Consider the following 15,757-nt stretch of genomic DNA (forward strand, 5'->3'; position numbering starts at 1 on the left):
AACTAGTTTTTCCACTTGGGCCCCTACTTATAAGATTGGAGATACAGCATTTTAAAAATCACATTTAAATATATTTTTATCTTCACTTTATAAAGAAAAAACATATCCTTTTAAATAATGGAAAACGGTCTTTGTCAAATCATAACCTTCAAATAGGCCAAGACCCTAAGTGTCTTATCGCTATCTTTGGTTGGTAAAAATGTGATCTCAGAACTAGGATAGGGTCATCTAAATGTTCTTATTCAGAATTGTTCAGCTATTTTGTTATTTACAAATTAAATTATTCTAGAGGATTAGAGGACTAGTGACCACTTTTTAGTTAAGTTAGAAAAACTACAAATTTCCCAGGAAAAACATTTTACTTTGAGGGTAGAACCAATGACTTGCAGGGACTTAAGGCTTCATTTTGAAATTTAAAAATTAAGCCAGGATAAAACTATGAATCTATTTATGGTAAAAACCATGACTTTTGTCTTTATGTTCCACAAACCTAGTACAGCACCCCGTGCAAAATAAGAGCTAAATTAATATGTTTAATTTTTAATGGATATATTATTCTCTCTTTATTACCATTTAACTCACTAGTTGTTCCTTTGTTATTTCTACTCAATATTCCATGATGTGAGTGATCCACAGTTAACCATTTATGACACATTTTGCCATTTCCAGTTTTGAGAAATTAAAAATAAAGCTGCTATGAATGTTAATACCCAGGATTTTGTGAAGACATAAATTTTTATTTCTCAGGGATACATTTCAAGAAGTATGACATAATTATTTCAAATATAAGCCATGAAGTAAAGCTACATTACATAATAGTGCAATCTATAGAGTGATTGGCATACCATAATCAGAAATTTCATTTCACTTGAAGAAAAGCTAGCAGAAATGCTTGCTAGCATTTCTTTAAATGGCATATGCTTTGCACATTTCAGATTTCTGCCTCTGCCTCCAGAGATCTTTGTGTTTTTACTTCATATGAAATTCATGTCATTCTCTGCTAGAATGCTTTAAAACCTGTGTTTGATGATGAATACACTTGTATTCTTACACCAGAGATTCTCGGAGTGTGGTCTGAGGATGCATGTGTCTCAATGACTTTTTAAGGGAATCTGTGAAGTCAAAACAATTTTCATAATAATTTGAAGATAGGACTGGCCTTTTCACCCTCATTCTTTCCCAAGTCTACATGATACATGTGGACATCACTACTAATGGAATATATGCTTGTATACTAAAATTTCTAATTTCACTTTTTATATATTTTATATATATATATCCCATATAAACAAAAGCTTTTGGGGGTCTTTAATAATTTTAAGAGTGCAAAGAGTTTCTGAGACCAAACAATTTGAAATCACTAGTTTTCATTATTTCTGTTATTTCTAGTTGTTCTGTGTATCTTCTTATACTATAGAGTTTCAATGGCAGGAACTATATTTTTGCAATTCTTTACGACTATCAATAGTGCTTATAACAGTGATATGGGAACACAACAAATAGTGATAAATGGATGATAAAATGAAGATGCGATAATCAAATAATAGCTTTGCTTTTCTGAAACATGTTTATAAAATGTAGTGTAAGAAGGAAATTATTTGAGCTATAAGACAACTTTCATTCTTAAGTTTCAGATATAGGCTTCATGATTCTATTTGAAACAGAATCTGAAAAGTATCAGAAGCAAACTTATTTGGGTAGAGGTTTTGGGAGAGAATTGATATGTTTTACCATTTACCCAATGTCACCCTCTACTGGAAGAATAATTAATAGGATAGAACTTCGAATGGGTCCCTACTCAGCTACCTCCTGCCACATGCTCATATACTAGAAAGAAGCCATTTTTCATAGAAATAATAGATTAAAGATCTATTATTTCATTTTCAGGTGTAGAATAACAACACATGTATAGAAGATGGAAGCTCTCTTGCCTCCTCAAAATTTCCTAAACTGGCCAGGTATGGTGGCTCAGGGCTGTAATTCCAGCACTTTAAGAGGCCAAGTCAGGAGGATCACTTGAACCCAGGAATTCAAGACCAGCCTGGGCAACAGAGCAAGACCCCATCTCTATAAAATAATTTTTAAAATTAGGTGTGTGCCTATAGTCCCAGCTACTCTGGAGGCTGAGGCAAGAGGATCACTTGAGCCCAGGATCACCCCCGCAAACCTGCTGTGAGCTATGATCCTGGGTGACACAGTGAGACCCTGTCTCAAAAAAAAAAAAAAAAAATTCTAAACTATATATTTTTTTTTGTCGGGGGAAGGTGGTTGTATAGAAAGATGAACTATTGAAACATAACATTTATACGGATCTCTGAGTGAAAAAATTAACTCTTAAAAGGTCACATACTGTATGATTCCATTCACATAATGTTCTCAAAACAAGATTCTAAACATGGAAAAGAGATTAGTAGTTGAGAATTACTGTTTAGGGATCATGACAAGGGAGGGGGTAGGGAGATGAACGTGACTATAAGGGGGTGGCAGGAGGGAGATCTTGGTATTGATGGAATAGTTCTGTATCTTTTTGTGGTGGTCACATGAATCAACAAGTGTTGAAATGTCACAGAGCTATACACACACATTTTACCAGTGTCAATTTCCTCTAAAAATGTAACCATCAGGAGAAACTAGGTGAAGGGTACACTAAACTTCTCTGTACTATTTCTGGAACTTCCTGTGAATCTATAATCATTTTAAGATATAAAGGTTTTTGGTTTTTTGTTTTTTGAGATGGAGTCTTGCTCTGTTGCCCAAGCTGGGGAGTACAGTGGTGCAATATTGGCTTGCTGCAACCTCCGCCTCCCGGGTTCAAGCAATTCTCCTGCCTCAGCCTCCCAAGTAGCTGGGATTACAGGCACCCGTCACCATGCCCGGCTAATTTTTGTATTTTTAGTGGAGATGGGGTTTCACCATGTTAGCCAGGCTGGTCTCAAACTCCTGACCTCAAGTGATCTGCCCACCTCCGCCTCCAAAAGTGCTAGGATTACAGGCGTAAGCCACAGTGCCTGGCCTAAAAAGGATTTTTAAAGTAATTTTTAAGATGGAGAGACCTCAGTATGAACCCCTGTTTAGCTTAATATAGATAAATGGTTACATTCAGAAATATTTATAGACATGTGTATTGTTATGAGCTGAATTTTGTCTCACCCCACCACATAAATTCATATGTTGAAGTCCTAATCCCCAGTACCTCAGAATGTGGCTGTATGTGGAGATAAGGCCTTTAAGGAGATAATTAAGGTAAAATGAGGTTATGTGGGTGGGAACTAATCCAGTATGGCTAGTGTCTTTGTAAGAAGAGATTAGGACACACACACACACAGGAAAAACCATTCAAGGACACAGAGAAGGTGAACATCTACAAGCCAAGGAGAAAGCCCCAGAAGAAATCAATCTTGCTAACACCTTGATCTCAGACTTCCAGTCTCCAGAATTGTGAGAAATTTCTGTTGTTTAAGCCACCTAATCTATTGTATTTTTACAATAGGTTGTTACAGCAACCCTAGCAAACTAATGCATATACATAGGTTTGCACTTATATATGTTTATATATTCATACATATATTTTCTTTCTGTGTCAGCTGAGAGGCCATAAATGCATGACACTGCAGTAGTAACAAGCACACCTAGCACCCCAGGTCTTGGTTTCTAATACCATTCTCTAATAAAAGAGGCCAAGGCCACTTGGAGTAATGGCTGATTCCAAGATTGGGACAGGAAATCTACAAGATGACTTGGGAATGTCTTGTATTTCCAAAAAAGAAGGAAGTGCTGAAAAAGAAAACCACAGTGATGGCGATATGTGAAAAGGGAACAGGAGCCAGCTGAAAGTGCTCCCATTGGCCAAAATTGGAACAATTTGAGCAACAAAATAAATCAGGATAGTATAGGATTGGCCAGGCATAGTGGCTTACGCCTGTAATCCCAGCACTTTGGGAGGCTGAGACGGGTGAATCACGAGGTCAGGAGATCAAGACCATCCTGGTTAACACAGTGAAACCCCATCTCTACTAAAAATACAAAAAAATTAGCTGGCATAGTGGTGGGTACCTGTAGTCTCAGCTACTCTGGAGGCTGAGGCCGGAGAATGGTGTGAACCCAGGAGGCGGAGGTTGGCAGTGAGCCGAGATCACGCCACTGCACTCCAGCCTGAGCGACAGAGCGAGACTGTCTCAAAAAAAAAAAAAAAAAGTATAGGATTATCCTCAAAGTATAAAATAAAAATCTATCAGTTCATCCTGTATACGTAAATAATATCCTTTTTTCTTTTTTTTTGTAGACAGGATCTCACTTTGTCATCCAGGCAGGTTACAATGGCACCATCTCAGCTCACTACAGCCTCAAGCTCCTGGGCTCAAGTGATCCTTCTGCCTCAGGCTCTGGAACAGCTGGGAGCACAGGCACATGCCACCAAACCTGGCTAATTTTTGTATTTTTTTGTGGGTTTTGCCATGTTGCCCAGGCTGTCCTTGAACTCTTGGGCTCAAGCAATCTGCCCGCCTCAGCCTCCCAATGTGCTGGGATCACAAGCGTGAGCCACCACATCCATCTTGATACACATAAATTATTGAATAATGAAACAAATCAAAAAGAAGAGATCAAGCTCCTGTGCGGAAGAATTCTACGTAATTTATGTAACTATTCCACCCTCAGAAGTGGAGCACAACTCCCATTTTCAAGCTTTGGCTACGCATACAGACTTCCTTCCACTAAGTGTCAGCTATGTATAGTGACTTCCTTCAAAAGGATACAGTATAAAAAGAGGTTAAAAAAAAAAAAGTAACTGTACAGTGGAGAAATTTGACAAAGATTATCTCAGCCAGGCGATCAAGATCAACATTAAGGGGATGTCACGTAGGGCCAGACGTGGTGGCTCACACCTGTAATCCCAGCACTTTGAGAGGCTGAGGCAGGTGGATCACCTGAGGTCAGCAGTTCAAGACTAGCCTGGCCAACATGGTGAAACCCCGTCTCCACTAAAAATGCAAAAAATTAGCAGGACACGGGAGCAGGCACCTATAATCCCAGCTACTTGGGAGGCTAAGGCAGGAGAATTGCTTGAACCCGGGAGGCAGAAGGTGCAGTGAGCTGAGATTGTGCCACTACACTCCAGCCTGGGCAACAGAGAGAGACTCAAAAAAAGAGTAATGTCATGTTGATATTATGTACCCTTGATATGACGGCATGAAAATGGTACTTTATGTTCATGGTCTTGCTCCAAAAACCATATAATCTCAACCTAATCACAAGGAAAACATTATATAAACCCCAAGTAATGGACAATCTAAAACTACCTCTCCAGTAGTCACCAAAACCATCAAGTTCATCAAAAGCAAGGAATGTCTGAGAAACTGTCACAGCTAACAGGAGTTTCGGGAGACATGAGAACTAAAGGTAATATGGATTTCTGGATGGGATCCTGGAATAGAAAAAGGAGCTTAGGTGAAAACTAAGGAAATCTGAATAAAGTATGAATTTTAGTTAATAATAATGTATCTTTCTCTTTTTTTGTTTTTCCATTTTGTTTTTGTTTTTTGTTTTTTTTTGAGATGGAGTTTCACTCTGTCACCCAGGCTGAAGTGCGGTGGCACAATCTCGGCTCACTGCAACCTCTGCCTCCCCAGTTCGAGTGATTCTCCTGCCTCAGCCTCCTGAGTAGCTGGGATTACAGGTGTCCACTACCACGACCGGCTAATTTTTGTATTTTTATTAGAGATGAGGTTTCACCATGTTGGCCAGCATGGTCTTGAACTCCTGACCTTGTGGTCCACCCGCCTCGGCCTCCCAAAGTGCTGAGATTACGGGCGTGAGCTACCGCGCCTGGCCTCGTTTTGCTTTTTTCATGAATTTTTTAAATTTAGTAGGCCATGGCATTGAACTTAGATTTGTTCAAGTGTAGGACAAGATAGAAGAGTGGTTTACCATTTAATAAGATGTCATGATTGTAAGCCTGAAGGCCTTCAGTCTGATATGATCCTAATCAGAAAATTGCTTCATATTCTTGCAAAAGAGAAAACTACCTATTCTAAGCAGATATGTGTAAGTGAACTGGAATCAGAAGAGATTCAAATTGGTAAGACTAACTCAGAATTTTGCAATAATGCAGGTGAAAGATATCAGAATGCCTATGAAATCTTTTTTTGCTTGAGGCTTTTTATGTCTTTTTGTCTTTGGCATTTAATATTTGTAATGACAGACATATCTTCTAACTATCTTTTTTCTTAACATTAAGTCCTTGCTAACTCATTAAAATTTGAGAGCTTCTGCAGTATATAATATGTTTATATACAATAATACCACTTAGCTAACCTTGATAAAGAGCTTAAGAGAGGGTTAATTGTTACTTGGGGAAAGAGTAAAAACTATTCTCTGAGTATCAGTACCATGTAAGTAACTATTGCATTGCAGCAAAACCAAATATTTACTTTCCTATGTCTTCTTTGTCAGATCGAATTGTAAACTTTGATTGCAGGGATTGTATCTTACATTTATTTGTCTCCAGATTAACATTTAGCTTACTGCCTTACCCGATGCTCCATGCATTGTTGCTGATTTTGGCTTTATAAAATAGTCATCATTTTCAGAGAGAAAATTTAAAGGAGTGACACCTTGTAGTAGCAAAAAACAGAGTCTGTGACTCAAATATTACAATCTCAGGATTGATTAATGTATCTCCATTCTAAACAATGGGATTTTTAATTGCCAATTAGAATAATTACCAACTTTTAAATGAAGATTTACTATGGACCAGCCACTGTGGTAAGTGCTTTAAAATGCTCAATATTATCTCATTTAATCTTCTTAACAATGCTTTAGTTGGCTATTATCATTATTCTCCTCATTTACAGATGAAAAACAGGCTTAAGGAAGTTAATGGTGAAATAATTAGTTAATTACATTTTATTAATGCATTCTTTCTTAGTATAAAGCCTACAAGTTTATTTTCTAACTAATCTTTATTTTCTTTTCTGTGAACTCAAAATGTCTTAAATTGTCTAAGTTTGTTACTAAATACAGGCTTTCTTAAATTACTACTGCTCTTCCTTAAAGAAGATGTTAGTATGATTCTAGTAAAAAGCAAGTTATCTTATCAAGAACTAGAAATCAGCTGTCCTATTAAATACAAGACCATCATTTAATGCTTTAATGTGTGTATATTTAAAACAAATGAACATGCTTTTTCTGATTTAGGCTATGGAGTTATACAAATCTAAATTTGTTAATTATATCTTCAATATAACTATCAACCACATAGTATTTATAAGATGAATTTGAATATGAAAACAATTATTCTCTCCATATCAACGTAATAATATATTTGTATCCTCATAATCTGGTTTATATTTGCTCTGACACTCTATTTTTATGACTGGATTTGTCTTTTCTGAGATTTAGTGTCCAACAATTGATAACTCATTACTGTACACTTGAGACTTCTCAGGAAGATTTACCATATAGATGGCAACCACTATTTGAACACGGTCATAAGTTTATGGACATATCATATTAGAAGTTACAAGCATTTCCCGAAAAATCTCACATCCTCCAAAACTGCACGAAATACGACACGATGTATGGGGAAAATGGAATTAGGAGCAGTAAACTCAAAACTTTGCAGTCAAAGAACTAATGAGACCAATAACGGTCTTGAAGAAAACATTATACAGTTAAAAACACATGCTAAATTTTTAAATAAACAAAACAACACTACAGAACATATAAGATATTACCTTAAGAAAAAATGATAGTAGCTTGACAGAAGTGGATACAAGGAAAGTTGAGGCTGCTAAATGACAGAGATGAGAAAACTGAATAAGATGTGAGAGTATCACTCTCTATAGGTACAGCCAAGACAGAGCGCAGGGCCAAACAAGTAAGAGGAAACCTGAGTGTGAAAATACAAAACTGGGCTCCTCTATGGCTTGCTGCTTTCAACCCTGCACTTACTTTCCAATTTGCTGCTGTTACTGTACTTGAGAGCGCAAAGCATTAACATGCTTGAAAAACTGATATACTATTTTATTCACATTATTTCTCGATTTTTCCATCCCATATGAGCTAATTTTGCTAATTCTCATTTCAAAAATACATATCATAGCCAAACAAACCTAACCTGAAGAGATTACCTTTGCCGCTCATCTCTAGATTAGTGAATACACATCCAATGTATTAATTATTTACTAGATTTTAATCATTTAAAAATATCTTATAAATAAATTAAAACCTTATTATATGGAGCCTTAATTTATTATACCCACAACATACATGTTAAGATCAGATTTGGAAGAATAAGATAGCCATTAGATTTTCTCATTGTTTCCTTGGGGTTTCTTGTGTATTCAGTTTGGGATTTTTAACACTTGAAAAATTTTTAGACACGCTTTTTACCCCATTTTAAGCCATAATTTCAGGTTTATCTAAGTAACTTTTAAGCTGTAATTAAAGTGGGTTTGAAATAAATGGCTTCAACATTTTATTAGTCCTGTTATGTGCTGCCAAAGGTACTTTTTATTTCACTGAAATTAAAACTTTTCATGAAACAAAAATACAGTTGTTATATAGTTATTTTTAACTTTTTAATGTGCTTTCACACTTACCATTTTATCAGAAGTAACTATCCTCTGGAGAGTCTGAACTATACACCAGATCTACTTCTGCTACAATTTCCCTAATAATGAGTCCTTGGATCCTCAGTATGAAAATTATTTTTTCAAGGTAAATTATTTTTTATGGCAACATTTTATCCAAATAATTTCATTCTCACCTCAATTTTCTCACCTTAAGTTAGTTTAAGGGCACAGATGTTACCTTTATGAGCTAGGTTTCCAGGTTCCTTGACCGTTCAAAGTTGTTTATTTTTTAATCTCCAGACAAGTATACTTCTTTTCCAGACTTTAATCTCTTCTTCTCCGGAAATCCACTTCTCTGCTTCATTAAGCCTCCCTGTAATATCCAGAATTAAATCTCATACCTCATTTATTGTTGTGGCTGTGGGTTGCGTTTTTTCTCCCTGCAACACTGGAAACGACTTTGAAAGGAATGACCTGAAGTTTTCATCATTCAATTTATAGTAATTTTTACTTCTAGATAGTTGTGGAATAAGAATTCATTTAACCTAAAAAAGAGAGAGAGAGAAAAAATTCATTGAAAGTATTGGGAAAGGGGAAAGAAGGGCAATAATGGCTTTCTGCTAATAATCAAAGGGATTTGTCATGTGAAGAAATAGTATTTTTCTGTATAGTTTTCAAGATAGAGCCAGGACCACTTGGGAAAATTCGTAAAATGCACAAGACTTCTTATCAAATGAGTTTATGAGTCTGAATCCATTTTAAGTCTTTCGTGTGTGTGTATTTTTTGTTTTTTTTTTGAGGAAAACTCTCACTCTGTTGCCTCGTCTGGAGTGCAGTGGCGCAATCACAGCTCATTGCTGCCTCAACCCCCGGGCTCAAGCAGTCCTCCCGCTTAACCTCCTCAGTAGCTGGGACCACAGGTGTGCACCACCACAGCCAGCTAATTTTTTGTAGAGACAAGGGTTTCCCTATGTTGCCTAGGCTGATCTTGAACTCCTGGTTTCAAGCAATCCTCCCACCTCAACCTCCCAAATTGCTGGGATTACAGGTTGTGAGCCCTCTGTGAGACTCTGACTAAAGGCCAATTACAGCAAAACAGAATCCTGCGGTGCATTAGAACAAAGACAATGAGGTTGAATGAACCAGGTTCAAGTCCAGATTCTGCTGCAGGCAAACTTGTATGACATTGGGTGAGTTTTTTAACTTCTCTTTGCCTCAGTTTCCTTGCCTATAAAATGAGATTGAAAGTCGTGTCATAGAGTTTTTGTAAGGATTAAATTAATGTATCTAAAACATGCCTGACAACCTGTAGGCATCATCTGTTAACTCTAAATATTAAGCTATTTTGTAAGAATTTCTGTGCTCTTCTAAATTTTTTGGAATTGGAGAATAAAATGTAAGGCAGCCTACGCTTCTGAAAATTCTTCCTTTCACTTTCCATAAGTACAGAATACATTTTCATGAAAACGCACAGATTCTCAAGAACAGGGACCTTTGATTTGTTCAATGCTGATTCCCAAGCAGTAGGAACAGCTAGTCTGTAGTAGGTGCTCAGTAAATATTGAGGAGCCCTAATTAGGGAAAAGGAATCAGGCTGGTGGAGGTAGCAAGGGAAAGTAAAGAGATAAAACAAATAAGCTATAAGTCTGCCTGTCTTCATGGTCCAGGACCTATAAACAAAAGAGGAAGCAGATGAGCTATAGGTCTGCTTTTCTTTATGGCCCAGGATAGATGGTCCTCCTGCACAGATAACATACATAACTCACAAACTTCCTGCTTACCATCAGATGCCTCAATTTATCTAATGCCTTGGCTGACAGAAGAATGCAATTTAAGCTCTCTGCTGCCTTGGCATTATCAATCTACCCAAGAACCATCCTATAAAATCTCCAGCAAGCCTTTGTTTCCTTGCAGTCAGCCTTTCTTCTGCTGGTCTGCCCATTGCCTTCTCACAAGATAGTTTCCTGCTTTCTCTAATAAATCTGTGTTTCTTTACTTACAACTGCCTTGGTAAATTCTATTACCCCTGCACCACTGGCCCAGCTAGTCATCACTCACCCGTGACAAAAATATATTGAAGAAACAGATGAAAATGTCCAATTGCCTCACATTTTGAAGAATAAATAGATGTATTTAGAAAGGTTATACCATGATAATTCCATTAAACCAAAATGAAAGCCTTGTTTGTCATAATCAGGACACTCAAAAAAAAAAAAAACAAAAAGTCCTCAAAGTCAGGAAATGTCTAATTTCTCTGTTTTTCTTCTTTTAAAATCTACACTGGGCCAGGCATGGTGGCTTATTCCATCATTTTGAGAGGCCAAGATGGGAGGATCATTTGAAACCAAGAGATCGAGACCACCCTAGGCAATATCGTGAGACCCCATCTCTACAAAAAAAATTAAAAATTAGCTGGGCATGGTGGTGTGCACCTGTAGTTACAACTAATTGGGAGTCTGAGATGGGAGGATTGCTTGAGTTTAGGAGTTTAACGCTGCAGTGAGCCATGATCACACCATTGTACTCCAGCCTGGGTGACAGAGCGAGACCCTATCTCAATCAAGCAAGCAATCAGTAATCTTCACTGGAAATGATCCCTTGATGTATTAGTTTGTTTTCACACAGCTGATAAAGACATACCTGAGACTGGGCAATTTACAAAAGAGGTTTTTTGGACTTACAGTTAGTTCCACGTGACTGGGGAAGCCTCAAAATCAAGGGAAGGTAAAAGGCACATCTCACATAGTGGCAGACAACAGAAGAGAGCTTGTGTAGAGAAACTACCCTTTTTAAAACCACCAGATCTTGTGAGACTTATTTATTATCAGGGGAACAGCAGGGGAAAGATCTGAGCCCATGATTCGATTACCTCCCACCGGGTCCGTCCCACAACGCATGGGAATTCAAGATGAGATTTGGGTGGGGACACAGCCAAACCATATCACTTGATAAGTGATATGTGACACTTTTCTATTCTTGGCATTTTAAACATCAGTGTGAGTCTTTTGGTGAGAGGGCAAATATATGGAGCACAGACCAGGTGCAGAGCACAGACCAGGTCCACAGTAAGAAGGCTCCAGAATTTTTATTTAAATGATAACAAACCAGATTAGTATATAATATGAACCCTGTAAACCACGTGTTTCACTATCAAATGATCAAGGAGTAAACATTTTAAGTGCATTGATGGTTTGGTAGATCTTGGCATGGTCTAAGGTGTGTGGTTTTCTGCTGTGAATGGATGACTAAAATCTACTCCAACTGGATTATTACTGTTTCCCCAGCCCCTCCCACTCCTTTATGGATCCCACCCATAGCAAAGGAATTAGCTCATTTCCAAATAAAAATTAGATAATTAGTTTGACGTATCAACAAATGTACAAACTGCATAAAGTTTCTCCTATTAAATCTTTCAAAATCTGCACATAATACCACAAAATTTACATCTTATACTGTGTGAATGACCATGTTAGTGTCATCAATACTCAGATACTTGTACCTGAATGAGGTTCAAGATGGGACTAGGAAATCTTAGAAAATATCAGCAAAATATCAACCACTCAAAAGACCTAGGTTTATTCTTTCATTTACTATGACTTGGACCCACTATTTATACCCTCTAAATTTCAGTTTACTCATTTAAAACACAAGAATGCTAATCCCACCTTATAGAAATATTGTGTTAAATGAGATAATGTATGTAAGAAAACTGCCACATAAAAATATTAAGAAAAATGTTATTGTGAATAATAATACTATTTATGATATTCACCAATTTATTAAAAATATTTACTGAGGACTAAACATACATCAGGCACTGCTCCACCCTGTTGATACTAAGATGCATTCATTTGACTCTAGAGAAAAATAAACTCTTTTTTTTTTTTTTTTTGAACAGGGTCTGGCTCTATCCCCCAGGCTGGAGTGCAGTGGCACCATCTCAGCTCACTGCAACCTCGGCTTCCCAGGTTCAAGTGATTCTCATGCCTCAGCCCCCCACCAAGTAAATGGGACTACAGGTGCTCAACACCACACCTGGCTAATATATATATATAAAAAATATATATGTATATAAGTATATGTGTGTATATATATGTATATATACATGTCAGTGCAAAATAATTTTAATCAAAGGATTGTATATTTTCTTCCCACATATCCTGCCTGGTATTAGGAAATGACATTATGATCTATTTCATAACAAGTAAAATGTTACAAAATATTTTACAGGAAAATATTAAAAGTAACCCAAACACAAAAGGCAAGATGAAATAAACTGGCTTTTCAGAAATCTCTACTCCAGTGTCCACAGCACATAAGAAGACAGTCAAAACAAATAAGCAACTAAGATCCTCCTGATCACAAATTTCCAAAGGGGAAGAAACAGGATGAAGATAGTCGTGTGAAAGGGAATGGATTTTAGCAGCACTGCTTCAATAACTGATCTATTCTGAATGAAATACCCTCTTGTATGTGCAGCAAATTCTGAACAAGGCTAAATTTTAGGATATTCCTTGAACTGAAATTAGAAAATACCCTGACAATGGAAGCAGCTCTTTCATCTAAGTTTAAAAAGGGCCTCTTTCTCCATGGGCTACTGTTGTGAACAGAGGCCTGTTCTGGCATCAAAAGCTGTCACAGTAGCCCTTCCATCTCTTTCATGAAAGCCTCATAGACATCATCCTTAGTTTGTACTGAGACAGGAACAGAAGGACCAGATTTGGGTGCTGCTTTGGCAAGAGGCACAGGAGAATTATCCTCTAACTTTCTTTGTGAAGCAGCAGTAGCCCTTTTTTTCTCCCGACATACTCTCAATGCAGTGGGCACAAATCGAGTAATCTCTGCCTTGGGATTAGTGATCTGTGGCTTGGTACTGATGTTTCTTGTGGCTTTCTTCTCAGTGGTGGCTGCACTTGTATCATCTACCTTGGGTCACTGAATCAAGTTGGGTGGGGGCACTTAAAACCCCAGGGTTTGGCAAAGGAGCTGGTGGCAAAAGTCCAGGGCAGGCAGATCCCAATGGGAGGCACCAAAGGTGGGTGCATCATGCCAGGACAAAATACACTTGCGTTAGTAAGTATATTTGCTCTTGTATTTGGTATTTGGACTAAAAGCCAAAATGAGCTTATGGTGAAGCCTACAAACTCCAGGAATACCTGGAGATGCAGGGGGAGGTATCCTTGGTGGGAGTCCCTGAGGAAGGGGACCAGGAGGCAGACCTGGAGGTGGACGCAGGAGAGGTAGTAAAAGTCGGTGGTCATGGAGGTAAAAGTCAGGGTAAAGGCCGAGTCCTGGCATTCCAGGTAGTCTCAGGAGGAGCTCCTGGAGGTGGTCCAGGAGGAAGGTCCATAGGTGGCCTAAGAGGCCGTAATGGTGAAGCAGGTGGTGGTCCAAGAGGTAGTGGTCCTGGCATGGGTGGTGCTTGTATCTGAGAAGGAGGAACAGACTGAGGGGGAGTCTGCTGTTGTAAAGAAGCAGTGGATGTGCCATCAGAATGCGATTCCTCTTTATGCTGTTTTTATGATTCCTTTTCTGCTTCAGAGTCAACAGAATCATCTTCATCATAGTCCTCTGAAAATTCCTCTACTTCCCGTCCCTCCTCAGGGATTTCTTGACCTGCCATACGAACCACTGTGGCTTGAAGAGGAGTCAGTTCCCTCATGTTCTTCTTTTCCTTCGATTTTCCAGGTATATCTGCAAACCATACACTCAGACCTGTCTTCTTTTCTTCATTGTTGTCTCTCTCACCATCATCACGGTGCACACTTTCTCAATCTGATCCGTCGGTGTCACTGTCATCAGTACTGTCATCATGCTTATCTTGATCCATGTCCTCAGGATAGCCATCATCTTCATTGGTGCTAAAAACATCGTCATCACGACCTCACTGGGCAATTTCAGGACTATGTAACATGTCTTCATTTCACCTAGGAGGGGGAAGATCTAGGGCAAAACCCACTTTACGGTCATATTTCTGCACGACTTGAGAAGGAGGTGGAAAACGGGGAGGACCAAGAGGTTTTCTGCCAGGGGGCAAATGTGGAACACTATGTCCCAAGAAGAGGAAGGATAGAAACTGCCCAAGTTGGAGGTCCATAGGCTGAGGGTTTCTTAAGGATGGAGGGTGGCTGGACACCAGGAAGTGGAATGTCCTGGATCCAAATGTTAGAAGGAGCCTGCGGCATATCTGGCAAAGGAATACTCTCCACTTCCACATGCTGAGCATGCTCCACAACATCCAAATATTGGTTAAGTCGAGCCCTCTTCTGTTCATACTCTATTTCTAGCTTTCTCAATTCTTTCTAAATATCTGGATTCTCTTTTTCATAGTTGTAGAATATGTTCAAAGGTTTCACGCAGCTATTTTTACACTTGTCTTTCTGTACTTTCTCATTTAATTGTGGCTGTTGCACTGGGTTAAACTCCATTTCATCCAATTTCTCCATGTCTCGGATCATCTGTTTGGGATCCTTCATCTTAAAAACTGCAGCTGGGCCGGGCGCAGTGGCTCACGCCTGTAATCCCAGCACTTTGGGAGGCTGAGGCGGGAGGATCACAAAGTCAGGAGATCGAGACCACGGTGAAACCCCGTCTCTACTAAAAATACAAAAAATTAGCCGGGAGCGGTGGCAGGTGCCTGTAGTCCCAGCTACCTGGGAGGCTGAGGCAGGAGAATGGCGGGAACCCGGGAGGGGAGGCGGAGCTTGCAGTGATCGGAGATCGCGCCACTGCACTCCAGCCTGGGCGACAGAGCGAGACTCTGTCTCAAAAAAACAAACAAACAAACAAACAAAAAACTGCAGCTGGAACCATCATGTGCTGTTTCTTGTTCTTCAATTCTCTCTTCCGGGCTTCCTTTCGGGCTTGGTCTGTGGGGTTCATACATTTTCCACTCTTGGTGGATGATGTAGATCTCCTTCCCATGTTGACTATTTGTATGGCTTACTTGTTCATTGAAAAAAAAAAAAAGAAAAAGAGGCCAGGCGCGATGGCTCATGCCTGTAATCCCAGCACTTTGGGAGGCCCAGACGGGCGGATCACGAGGTCAGGAGACCTAGACCATCCTGGCTAACACGGTGAAACCCCGTCTCTACTAAAAAATACCAAAAAAAAAAAAAACAAAAAAACCCAAAAAACTAGCCAGGCGAGGTGGCGGGCGCCTGTAGTCCCAGCTACTCTGGAGG

The 15,757-nt window shown here is 38.8% G+C and overlaps 1 pseudogene; it reads right to left on the reverse strand.

Annotated features, from left to right (window-relative positions):
- Positions 1–12,999: 12,999 nt before the first annotated feature.
- On the reverse strand, positions 13,000–15,529 carry LOC103222561 (WW domain-binding protein 11-like; annotated as a pseudogene).
- Between the last annotated feature and the right edge of the window lie 228 nt (positions 15,530–15,757).

Source organism: Chlorocebus sabaeus, chromosome 18 (genome assembly GCF_047675955.1).
Source record: "Chlorocebus sabaeus isolate Y175 chromosome 18, mChlSab1.0.hap1, whole genome shotgun sequence".
Classification (NCBI taxonomy): Eukaryota; Metazoa; Chordata; class Mammalia; order Primates; family Cercopithecidae; genus Chlorocebus; species Chlorocebus sabaeus.